Source organism: Triticum urartu, chromosome 5A (assembly GCF_056163025.1).
Source record: "Triticum urartu cultivar PI428250 chromosome 5A, HENAU_Tu73, whole genome shotgun sequence".
NCBI lineage: Eukaryota > Viridiplantae > Streptophyta > Magnoliopsida > Poales > Poaceae > Triticum > Triticum urartu.
The window spans coordinates 361,916,567-361,929,314 of NC_141877.1; the positions used below are offsets into that span (position 1 = coordinate 361,916,567).

The 12,748-nt window shown below is 42.8% G+C and overlaps 1 long non-coding RNA gene across 13 annotated transcripts; it reads left to right on the forward strand.

Moving 5' to 3' along the window:
- Window positions 1–7,288: 7,288 nt before the first annotated feature.
- Window positions 7,289–12,047, forward strand: LOC125527206 (uncharacterized). 13 transcript variants are annotated; one of them, XR_015604665.1, is made up of 9 exons: window positions 7,308–7,788; window positions 7,881–7,991; window positions 8,083–8,105; window positions 8,357–8,428; window positions 8,551–8,670; window positions 8,772–8,891; window positions 8,983–9,023; window positions 10,375–10,472; window positions 10,727–12,026. It is a non-coding gene; the product is annotated as an uncharacterized LOC125527206 (long non-coding RNA). The 13 variants fall into 13 exon arrangements; XR_015604662.1 differs by having other exon boundaries at window positions 7,289–7,788; window positions 8,983–10,472; window positions 10,727–12,018; XR_015604663.1 differs by lacking the exons at window positions 10,375–10,472; window positions 10,727–12,026 and adding an exon at window positions 9,637–10,200 and having other exon boundaries at window positions 7,305–7,788; window positions 8,983–9,504.
- Window positions 12,048–12,748: the final 701 nt, after the last annotated feature.

Sequence of the window (12,748 nt, forward strand, 5' to 3'; positions counted from 1 at the left end):
AGATCTCAATAGATTATGAGACAATAGGGTTATGGTCTACACTCAACGAGCCCAGTGGCGTTGATGGTGCCCTAACTTAGCGACTACGTATAATTCCGCTGTATTATGCGCCAGCATTAAGCTGTGCAAATGGTATGTATTTGCTTAATTCTGGATCTATTGTTGTAGTAAAATGATGTATGTTTTACTGATATTCATTATTGTTACTGTGTGTGCTAGCTACGATCCAGGGATAGCATAGGAAGCACAAAGACTTGGATTTTGTCAAATCCGGGTCGTGACATATTTTTTCTTTTGCGTATCACATAAATCAACGAAGCTATTCAGATGAGTAGCAGCATCTTCACTAGGAAGGCCGGCGAATTGATCTTTCATAACAACAATCAACAAAGCAGCATTAATTTCACAATATTCAGCATCGGTAAGAGGAGAAATCGGAGTGCTAAGGAAATCATTATTATTGGTATTAGTGAAGTCACACGATTTGGTAGTATCTTGAGCCATCGCGACAAACAAGCAATCTAACACACGAGCAAACAAAAAGCAAGCGGGCAAAAAGAGGCAAATAGAGAGGGAGGATAGAGAGAGAGAGAGGGCGAATAAAACGGCAAGGGTGAATTGGGGGAGAGGAAAATGAGAGGCAAATGGCAAATAATGCAATGCGAGAGATAGGGATTGTGATGGGTATTTGGTATGTTAACTTTTTGCGTAGACTCCCCGGCAACGGCGCCAGAAACCCTTCTTGCTACGTCTTGAGCTTGCGTTGGTTATCCCCGAAGAGGAAGGGATGATGCAGTAGAGTAGCATAAGTATTTCCCTTAGTTTTTGAGAACCAAGGTATCAATCCAGTAGGAGGCCACGCTCAAGTCCCTCGTACCTGCACAAAGCGATAGCTACTCGCAACCAACGCGATTAGGGGTTGTCAATCCCTTCACGGTCACTTACGAGAGTGAGATCTGATAGATATATTATTTTTTGGTTTTTTTGGTATAAAGATGCAAAGTAAAAAGTAAAAGCAAAGTAAAAAAGCAAAGCAAGATTAAAGTGATGGAGATTGATATGATGAGAATAGACCCGGGGGCCATAGGTTTCACTAGTGGCTTCTCTCAAGAGCATAAGTATTCTATGGTGGGTGAACAAATTACTATCGAGCAATTGACAGAATTGAGCATAGTTATGAGAATATCTAGGCATGATCATGTATATAGGCATCACGTCCGTGACAAGTAGACCAAAACGATTCTGCATCTACTACTATTACTCCACTCATCGACCGCTATCCAGCATGCATCTAGAGTATTAAGTTAAAAACAGAGTAACGCCTTAAGCAAGATGACATGATGTAGAGATAAATTCATGCAATATAAAATAAACCCCATCTTGTTATCCTCGATGGCAACGATGCAATACGTGCCTTGCTGCCCCTTCTGTCACTGGATAAGGACAGCGCAAGATCAAACCCAAAGCTAAGCACTTCTCCCATGGCAAGAACTACCAATCTAGTTGGCCAAACCAAACGGATAATCCGAATAGACTTGCAAAGATAACCAATCATACATAAAAGAATTCAGAAAAGATTCGAATATTATTCATAGATAGACTTGATCATAAACCCACAATTCATCGGTCTCAACAAACACACCGCAAAAAGAAGATTGCATCGAATAGATCTCCACAAGAGAGGGGGAGAACTTTGTATAGAGATTCAAAGAGAGAGAGAAGCCATCTAGCTACTAACTATGGACCCGAAGGTCTGAGGTAAACTACTCACACTTCATCGGAGGGGCTAGGATGATGTAGAAGCCCTCCGTGATGACGGCCCTCTTCCGGCGGAGCTCCAGAACAGGCCCCAAGATGAGATCTCGTGGATACAGAAAGTTGCGGTGGTGGAATTAGGTTTTTGGCTCTTGTTCTGATCGTTTGGGGGTACGTAGGTATATATAGGAGGAAGGAGTACGTCGGTGGAGCACCAAGGGGCCCACGAGGCAGGGGGGCGCGCCCTAGGGGGGGGCGCCCCCCACCCTCGTGACCTCCTATTTGACTCCCTGGAGTAGGGTCCAAGTCTCCTGGATCACGTTCGGTGAGAAAATCACGTTCCCGAAGATTTTATTCCGTTTGGACTCCGTTTAATATTCTATTTCTCCGAAACACTAAAATAGGCAAAAAACAGCAATTCTGGCTGGGCCTCCGGTTAATAGGTTAGTCCCAAAAATAATATAAAAGTGGAAAATAAAGCCCAATATAGTCCGAAATAGTAGATAATATAGCATGGAGCAATCAAAAATTATAAATACGTTGGAGACGTATCACATACTGATGTATGCGGTCCGATGAGAGTTGAGGATCGTGGCGGGTATCGTTATTTTCTGACCCTCACAGATGATTTGAGCATATATGGGTATATCTAGTTAATGAAACGCAAGTCTGAATCATTTGAGAAGTTCAAAGAATTTCAGAGTGAAGTGGATAATCATCGTAACAAGAAAATAAAGTTTCTACGATCTGATTGCGGAGGCGAATATTTGAGTTACGAGTTTGGTCTTCATTTAAAACAATGTGAAATAGTTTCACAACTTACGCCATCTGGAACACTACAACGTAATGGTGTGGCCGAACGTCGTAACCATACTTTATTAGATATGGTGCGATCTATGATGTCTCTTACCGATTTACCACTATCATTTTGGTGTTATGCATTAGAGACATCTACATTCATGTTAAATAGGGCACCATCTAAATCCGTTGAGATGACACCGTGTGAACTGTGGATTGGCAAGAAACCTAAGTTGTCGTTTCTTTGTTGCTAAGAATTGATCCTTTCTAGAGAAGGAGTTTCTCTCAAAAGGAGTGAGTGGGAGGAAAGTAGAACTTGATGAGGTAATTGTACCTTCTCTCGAATCGGAAAGTAGCTCATCACAGAAAACCATTCCCGTGATGCCTACACCAACTAGTGAGGAAGTTAATGATGATGATCATGAAACTTTAGATCAAGTTACTACCGAACCTCATAGGTCAACCAGAGTATGTTCTGCACCAGTGGTATGGTAATCCTGTTTTGGAAGTCATGTTACTAGACCATGACGAACCTACAAACTATGAGGAAGCGATGATGATCCCAGATTCCGCGAAATGGCTTGAGGCCATGAAATCTGAGATGGGATCCATGTATGAGAACAAAGTATGGACTTTGGTTGACTTGCTCGATGATCGGCAAGCCATAGAGAATAAATGGATCTTCAAGAAGAAGACTGGCGCTGATGGTAATGTTATTGTCTACAAAGCTCGACATGTTGCGAAAGGTTTTCGACAAGTTCAAGGAGTCGACTTCGATGAGACCTTCTCATCCGTAGTGATGCTTAAGTCTGTCCGAATCATGTTAGCGATTGCCGCATTTTATGATTATGAAATCTTGCAAATGGACGTCAAAACTGCATTCCTTAATGGATTTATTAAAGAAGAGTTGTATATGATGTAACTAGAAGGTTATGTCGATCGTAAAGGTGCTAACAAAGTGTGTAAGCTTCAGCGATCCATTTATGGACTGGTGCAAGCATCTCGTAGTTGGAATATACGCTTTGATGAAGTAATCAAAGCATACGGTTTCATACAGACTTTGGAGAAGCCTGTATTTACAAGAAAGTGAGTGGGAGCTCTGTACCATTTCAAATATTATATGTGGATGACACATTGTTGATTGGAAATGATATAGAATTTCTGGATAGCATAAAATGATACTTGAATAAGAGTTTTTGAATGGAAGACCTTGGAGAAGCTACTTATATATTGGGCATCAAGATCTATAGAGATAGATTAAGACACTTAATTATACTTTCACAAAGCACATACCTTGACAAAGTTTTGAAGAAGTTCAAAATGGATCGGTCAAAGAAAGGGCTCTTGCCTATGTTACAAGGTGTGAAGTTGAGTCAGACTCAATGCCCGACCACTTCAGAAGATAGAGAGAAAATAAAAGTCATTCCATATGCCTCAGCCATAGGTTCTATCATGTATGCAATGCTGTGTACCAGACATGATGTGTGCCTTGCTATAAATTTAGCAGGGAGGTATCAAAGTAATCCAGGAGTGGATCACTGGACAACGGTCAAGAACATCCTGAAGTACCTGAAAAGGACTAAGGATATGTTTCTAGTTTATGGAGGTGACAAAGAGCTCGTCGTAAATGGTTACGTCGATGCTAGCTTTGACACTGATCCGGATGACTCTAAATCGCAAACCGGATACATATTTATATTGAATGGTGGAGCTGTCAGTTGGTGCAGTTCCAAGCAAAACGTCGCGGCGGGATCTACGTGTGAAGCGGAGTACATAGTTGCTTCGGAAGAAACAAATGAAGGAGTCTGGATGAAGGAGTTCATATCCGATCTATGTGTAATACCTGGTGCATCGGGTCCAATGAAAATCTTTTGTGACAATACTGGAGCAATTGCACAAGAGAATCATACACATAAGAGACGCTTCAACTCCATCCGTGATCAAGTCAAAGAGAGAGACATAGAGATTTGCAAAATACATACGGATCTGAATGTGGTAGACCCATTGACTAAGCCCCTTCCACGAGCAAAACATGATCAGCACCAAGACTCCATGCGAGTTTGAATCATTACAATGTAATCTAGATTATTAACTCTAGTGCAAGTGGGAGACTGAAGGAAATATGCCCTAGAGGCAATAATAAAGTTGTTATTATTATTTCCTTATACCATGATAAATGTTCATTATTCATGCTAGAATTGTATTAACCGGAAACTTGATACATGTGTGAATACATAGACAAAACACAGTGTCCTTAGTATGCCTCTACTAGACTAGCTCGTTAATCAAAGATGGTTAAGTTTCCTAACCATAGACATGTGTTGTTATTTGATGAATGAGATCACATCATTAGGAGAATGATGTATTGGACAAGACCCATCCATTAGCTTAGCATAATGATCGTTAAGTTTTATTGCTATTGCTTTCTTCATGACTTGTACATATTCCTTTGACTATAAGATTATGGAACTTCTGAATATCGGAGGAATACCTTGTGTGCTATCAAACGTCACAACGTAACTGGGTGATTATAAAGATGCTATACAGGTATCTCCGACGTGTTTGTTGGGTTGGCAAAGAACGATATTAGGATTTGTCACTCCGAGTATCGGAGAGGTATCTCTCGGCCCTCTCGGTAATGCACATCATGATTAGCCTTGCAGGCAATGTGACTAATGAGTTAGTTGCGGGATGATGCATTACAGAACGAGTAAAGAGACTTGCCGGTAACAAGATTGAACTAGGTATGAAGATACCGACGATCGAATATCGCGCAAGTAATATATCGATGACAAAGGGAATGACGTATGTTGTCATTACGGTTTGACCGATAAAGATCTTCGTAGAATATGTGGGAACCAATATGAGCATCCAAGTTTCGTTGTTGGTTATTGACCGGAGAGGTGTCTCGGTCATGTCTACATAGTTCTCGAACCCGTAGGGTCCGCACGCTTAACGTTTGATGATGATTTGTATTATGAGTTATGTGTTTTGGTGACCAAAGATTGTTCGAAGTCCCGGATGAGATCATGGATATGACGACGAGTCTCGAAATGGTCGAGAGGTAAAGATTGATATATTAGACGATAGTATTCGGACACTTGAAGTGTTTCAGAATGTATCGAGTACATATCGGAGTACGGGGGGGGGGGGGGGGGGGGTTACCGGAACCCCCAAGGGGAAGATGCGGGCCATAGGAGGGAGGCAAGGCAGCTCACAAGGGGTGACGCCCCCCAGCGAAGGAGTCAAAATTGGACTAGGGGAGGGGGCGGCGTCCCCCTTTCCTTCTCCTCCTCCCTCTTCTTCCTCCTTTCCCCTTCCGGTAAAAGGAAGGGGGGCGAATTGGACTAGGAGCCCAAGTGGGACTCCTCCCACTTGGGGTGCCCATAGGCCGGTATCCTCCCCTTTCCCTCCTTTATATACGGGGGCGGGAGGGGGGGCACCTCGAAGACGCATCAACTGTTCTTAGCCGTGTGCGTTGCCCCCCTCCACCGTTTACTCCTCCAGTCATATTCTCGCAGTGCTTAGGCGAAGCCCTACGCAGATCACTTCACCATCACCGTCACCACGCCGTCGTGCTGACGAAACTCTCCCTCGAGACTTTGATGGATCAAGAGTTCGAGGGACGTCATCGAGCTGAACGTGTGCAGAACTTGGAGGTGCCGTACGTTCGGTACTTGATCGGTTGAATCGAGAAGACGTTCGACTACATCAACCACGTTAAACTAACGATTCCACTTTCGGTCTATGATGGTACGTGGACACACTCTTCCCCTCTCATTTCTATGCATCTCCTAGATAGATCTTGCGTGACCGTAGGAATTTGTTTGAAATTGCATGCTACGTTCCCCTTCACCTCCGACCTCGACGCCTGCTACCCTAGCTCTGGCCGCCCAGCTTGCTACTGCAGCGCTGTGACGCCCATATAATTAAGCTACAGTAATCCCATGTTAATGGTGCGATATTATCGTTTTCACTGTTGCTAAATCCCCCTTCGATTCAACCCGGTTCAAAATCAAATTCAAATTACAGTCCAAGATTCAAAGTTTTAAAACATGCAAACTGAAATGTTCATCATGTGGCAAATTTTCATTTGTTAACATTGGTGGTTAACCAACATTTTTTTAGATTGTTTAATTCCCTAAAATAAATAAAACAGTAGCTGAAAACAATTACCAAATGCTTTTAAATAATAAACAAAAACAAACCTATTTTATTAAAGTGTCAAACTTTGTATGGCAGTAGCCTAATTACTAATACTGATTTAGGGGCTAGTGCTGTATTTTATAAAACCTAAAATAAGTAAAACTAAAAGAAACAGAAACTAGGTTAAAGTAAAAGAAAATACAAAAGGGAAATTTTAACCTATAAGGATGCTGGGTGACTCCCCATCAGGAAGCTCCCCCGATTTGCTCCTTCGTTGACCGTTCGATCTGCCAGATTTCGGTCAACCGAGTCTTCCAGACCATTAGATCTTTACTGCACATTTTACCTTGCTATTATTTTTTCTCCTCCTCCATGACTGGTGGGCTCTCTGCGCCTGTCTATTGGCGGGGTGAGACTTCCCCGCGTGCGCGTCGTGGGTTCCTGGCTCGTCTGCAGTTGATGGAAAGGATGAATCGTCGCATGCACACCCGCCGGTACCCTTTCGCATTATGACGAGTGGCCCGAGTTGGCTGATGGTCCTATTCGTCAGTGGTTTCTTTATTGGCTGGGTCAGCCCGTTGAACGTGTGAGAGCGCTTTGGGCCAGGCCGCACTTCCCGCGCCGCGCGCGACGTGCCTGACTCCTTTCGCCCAGACGCCCAGCCCCACAGCCGCCGCAGCACTCCGCCCCCATCCTCCTGTTCTCCACCATGAGCGCCTCCTCCTCCGCCTCCCCGCCGCGGCCTCTTCCTTCCTTGGCCGGCAGCCACTGCATCTCCTCACCGTGGGGAGTGACAGTAGCGGCAGGGAGCCTCCCATCCCCTCGAGCCGCCGGTGCCGGATCCCGCTTCCGCCGCCCCCTTCGCGCAGTACTCCGCGCCCGCCGGCCAACTACATGTGCATCACCCTGGTAAGTCCCAGCCCATGCTCTGTTCTTATTCTCCGGCGAGATTTTCTCAACTATGTTTCTTCTCCGGCTTGAGGGAGTGGATTTCCATCACTGGATTCTTGGATAAAACGAGGAGATGCAAGATAGTCCACAACCGCATGGGCCAAACCTACAGGCTATAGCTGGATTGGCCTTGTTAAGGTGCGTATAAAAATACAACGTCGAAAAAGTAGTTGATAGTTATTAGTTGATTCTCTAATCTGATCGAAATATTCTCACGAATGTTTCTTTAGTGATAATATATTAAGATCTGGAACATTGTGGAGCAACGAGTGACAAAAGTATTAGATGAGATCTGGAACAATGCAGCTAACTCTTGGTTGACTGGACTTATGAGGCGCAAGGTGAGCTTCTTCGCCTGTAACAGGATGCATTTCTCTTTCATATTATTGAATACATTGTTAAGGATTGAATTTTCTATTTGGTACTGTCCAGATGAGTTCGTCCTATGCTAGAAGGTGAGCTGATCCCAACCTAGGCCTCATGATGCTCCTGTCCTGCATAAGTTTTTACTCTCCTCAGATTTTAGGTTGGGTGTATTAACATATATGCCACACACTAAATTTACATCTTAGTGTAAGAGTAAATAGGGATAAATCATTGCACCTTGTTAAAAAATTAGAACTACAGAGAAGAAAGGAGTAGTTGATAAGGTTGTTGTGGTGTTTCTTTGTAAATAATGACATGCTAACTTGCTTGTTTAATTTAGGTGTGTGGGATATAGGAGATACAAGGAGAGATATTTCAGTTGCAATCCAGCTTTATTTCATTGTGAAACATGGTAGGCATGCATAGCGTGCTGGTCTTTTACTCTACAGTCCTGCGCCGCTGGTCAATTTTGATAGTGAGAAATACATATATTGTACATTTTTACATTTGATAACCTGAATTCTTCAATGACAGAGAGAGCTACATGGAGGTTTCACTGAGGGAGATGGGGTTGATGGAGAAGAAGAGGAAACAGAGGCGGGTGTTCTTGCGGCGCTCGGCTGGTTCCAAGACCGTGAGGGGAAGGACTTCATGGTGCGTGCGTGCTTTGCCTTCGAACCAAATCGAACCCAATAGAAAAACACACGCACATGCATCTTTTCCTTGTCCCTGATGTTGTGTTGTGATTGTTGTAGCCTCTGGAGGTGAAAGAGCAGAGGATTCGGGAGAAGAAGCAACCAGAGGAGCCGGAGAACACGGCCCCTGTCCTGTATATCTGCCACATCCCCCATGCTTCTATGAGTACCAGATGCAAGGTATGTCTCTATCAGTAGAGGTTGGAGAAGTGCAGGTGATGCAAGGGGTCTGTTCCTAATGTCATTTTTGTTGGTTTGGATGGGTTTGCAGGTTTCTCAGTAGCTTGGGGCTATTAAGAAGATGGTCTGTTGGTCAGTATTGCCCGGAACTGCAAGATATCCTATACTGCATTATTACAAGATATCTGGCGATTTGTGTGTGTTTTCTGCAAGCCTCTAACTTGCTGTTTGGTCATATATATGTAGACAGGAAAATCTAAGCATTCAGATAGTTATAAGTACATATATTTCAGTTGCAACTAAACTGTACATGATGATGAATGAATATTAACTAAGTCATTCACACAAATAAAAAAGTATACGGCAAGAGTGAATATCCAATTATCAGTTCATGAAGTCAGACAGATAAAAAAGCTGATTCTTAAACACGAACAAATAGATAGAATCTCGCACAATTGCGACACCTTCGCCTTATCGTTGTTACCTTTTCCGCTTCCCTTCTCTTTATTCCCCTTAATTCTGTTTATCCTACCCCTAGATCGAATATCATTTGGCAGGTGGATGTTAACTTCATTAGTAATGGTGCAACCAATAAATTCTTCAAACTCTTATGGTACAGTTTGTTGTTTTGCTGGGACATTCAGTTCGTTGCTTTCCATCTCTAGAGAGCACGCCTCATTCTGATTGTTTAGTTTGAATTAGCACATTGAGGACAAAACATCTCTTTTGGTTCCATCTACTGCAGAACCTACTGGACAGAACAAAGTCGAGGGAAGAAGTATGCGAGTCAAGTATCCGTGATGACCAACTGATGAAAATCACATTTGAGTGGCCCAGTCGTTTGATCTGCTCCAACACTACCGTTCCGGCTTTCAGATTGAGTAACCTGTACCCACGTCTACTGCAAACCTACTAGACAGAATAAAATCGAGGGAATAAGTATATAAACTCTTTAGTTAATCAAGATGAATAGATTTGCCTATCCGCAGACAGCTCTGAATCAGTTTTTACCCTTTCTTTTCTAGAAAGATAAGAACAATACCCAGTATGATCCTCTTCTTCTGTACCAGCTTCACTGAGGAGCCAATTAGTACAAAAATGTCTTTTGAATTTCATAGTTTTGGTCATGATGCCATCATACCGCATGCATGGTGCTTATGCAACTATAAGTCTATAACTACAGAAATGTACCTTTCTTTGCCTACAGCTAAATATGACCCGTCTTAGATGGTTTGGAAGAACTAATATATGTACTCTCCCTTTTGCCTACTTTTGGGTATGAATAGTTCAACTGATTTTTGGTGATTCAGATTATAGTATCCAGCTTTCCTGGCTCTATTTTGTGCATCTAAATTTTTTGTGTGCAAAAATGTTCCTGAAAAGACATGAGTTGTATAGTTCAGCATCCTGCTTTGTGGTAGGTTGATAATATTCCATTTTTATGATTACCCTGCTTTAGATTATTCTTGTGTGCCTTGTGCAGCCTTTCCATTCTAGGCATCATTTCTCAATTGTTTGGGGTCCAATTCTACAAATGCTTGGATGTGTTGGTTCGGCCTTCTGTTAATCTCCAGATGATAGGTGAGGCAGGCAAGTTAATTCTCTGGTTTCTCATGATACTTCTAAAATCTATTGCATAGTAGGATACGTGCCTGAAATGTGTGCACACTTACAATTTCGGTTGTTGTGGAGTTAAATTATAAATTGATTTGACACGATAGATATATATAGAAAAAGCTTTCAACCTGAAAGTGCAACTATCCCTAGGTGGTTTTGGTAATTCATAACAACATATAGCTCATTGAGCTAATGCTATTCTAAGATGATTATTTCAGGAAAGCTCAATGATTGGCATGGCATGGATGTGAAAGTGGAACCCTCAAAATGCTAAGGACAAAGGATTGGCTCAAGCTCAAAAGCTCAAGACTCTTCATTTTATATTTTAGTGATCCAAGATCACATTGACTCTTTAGGAAAAGCCAATACTATCAATAAGGGATGAGGTGTTGCTTAATGAGCCTCTTGCTTCATGTGCTTAGTGATATGCTCTAAAACCCTCAACTACTTTCCCATATCCACATGTAACCTAAACCCTAAGCCAAACTTGGTCCTACCGATTCTTCCTATCCGACGCCATCGAGTTTCACTTGTCATTAGCCACTGCCAAACCCTAGCAATTCGGTCCTACCGATAGGGATCTCGGTCTCACCGAGATGGGGTTGCAAACTCTCTGTTTCCCTTTCGTAACTTTTCGGTCTCACCGAAAGAGCGAATCGGTCCCACCGAGATTGCAATGTAAACTCAGTGTTTCCCCTTTGTAACTTTTCGGTCTAACCGAGTTCCACTCGGTCTCACCGAAAGAGCAAATCGGTCCCACCGAGTTTGCCTGACCAACTCTCTGGTTAGCTAATTACCAAATTTGGTCTCACCGAGTTTGTGTAATCGGTCTCACCGAGATTATGTTATGCTCAAACCCTAACCATATCGGTCATACCGAGTTGCATGTCAGTCCCACCGAAAATCTCTAACGGTCACTAGGTTTACATTTTCGGTTCGACCGAGTTTGTTGATTCGGTCCCATCGAGATTGGAAAACTGTGTAACGGTTGGATTTTGTGTGGAGGCTATATATACCCCTCCACCTCCTCCTCATTCGATGAGAGAGCCATCAGAACACATACACCATTCCAACTCATATGTTCTGAGAGAGAACCACCTACTCATGTGTTGAGACCAAGACATTCCATTCCTACCATATGAATCTTGATCTCTAGCCTTTCCAAGTTACTTTCCACTCAAATCTTCTTTCCACCAAATCCAAATACTATGAGAGAGAGTTGAGTGTTGGGGAGACTATCATTTGAAGCACAAGAGCAAGGAGTTCATTACCTACACACCATTTGTTACTTCTTGGAGAGTGGTGTCTCCTAGATTGGCTAGGTGTCACTTGGGAGCCTTGTAGCGACCAGACCTCAAACAGTCTGATCTCTGTGCTCCGGTGTCATCCCTGGATCAGTAATGCTGACACCACACAGTACTCGGAGGATTTATAGCAGAGTAGCAATCACACACTTATTACATCGAGTGTCTCAAAAGAGAACTTATTATAATAAATATGGCTTAAGGCCATCTAATAACGATAACAGCGGAAGGCTTGGAAGATAAGTGAGTCCATCAACTCCAACGGCATCACTGAGTATAGAACCACGACCTAAAACTCCTTAATCATCGTCTGAAAAGTCTGCAACATTAACGTTGCAGCCCGAAAACGGGTCAGCACATGAAATATGCTGGCAAGGTAACACATAGAGAGTAATGGAAATGCAACAACTATACTATATGCATATTTGGCTGGTGGAAAGCTCTATGGTTACTGTTTTTGCGTAAAGCCAATTTTTCCCTACTTCAAAGGAATAAAATTAATTACTATCATGGTGGTTGTGAAACATTGAGAATGGTTGACAGCATTCTCAATCCCAATTAAGTAACATCATTAAAACCCATCAAAATTAATTTAGAGTAACATGTTGAGATTCACATGATAATCCAAGTACTAGATACTCAAGATGTCCATGACCGGGGACACGGCTAACCATGATTAGTTTGTTACACTCTGCAGAGGTTTGTGCACTTTTCCCCACAAGACTCGATCGCCTCCGTTTGGTTTCTCGCACTGCAGGGTGTTTGAGAAGACGGATGACCGAGACACAGTCTTTTAGAAGCGCTAACACCTTACGACGGGTAGACCGGTACACCTACTTTCCCCTACATCTGCTAGTCTACCACTGTAAGAGTTCGCACAACTTAGTCAACTATGCCAGAGCCCATAATGGCTTGTGGTTGCACACGGAAGTTTCT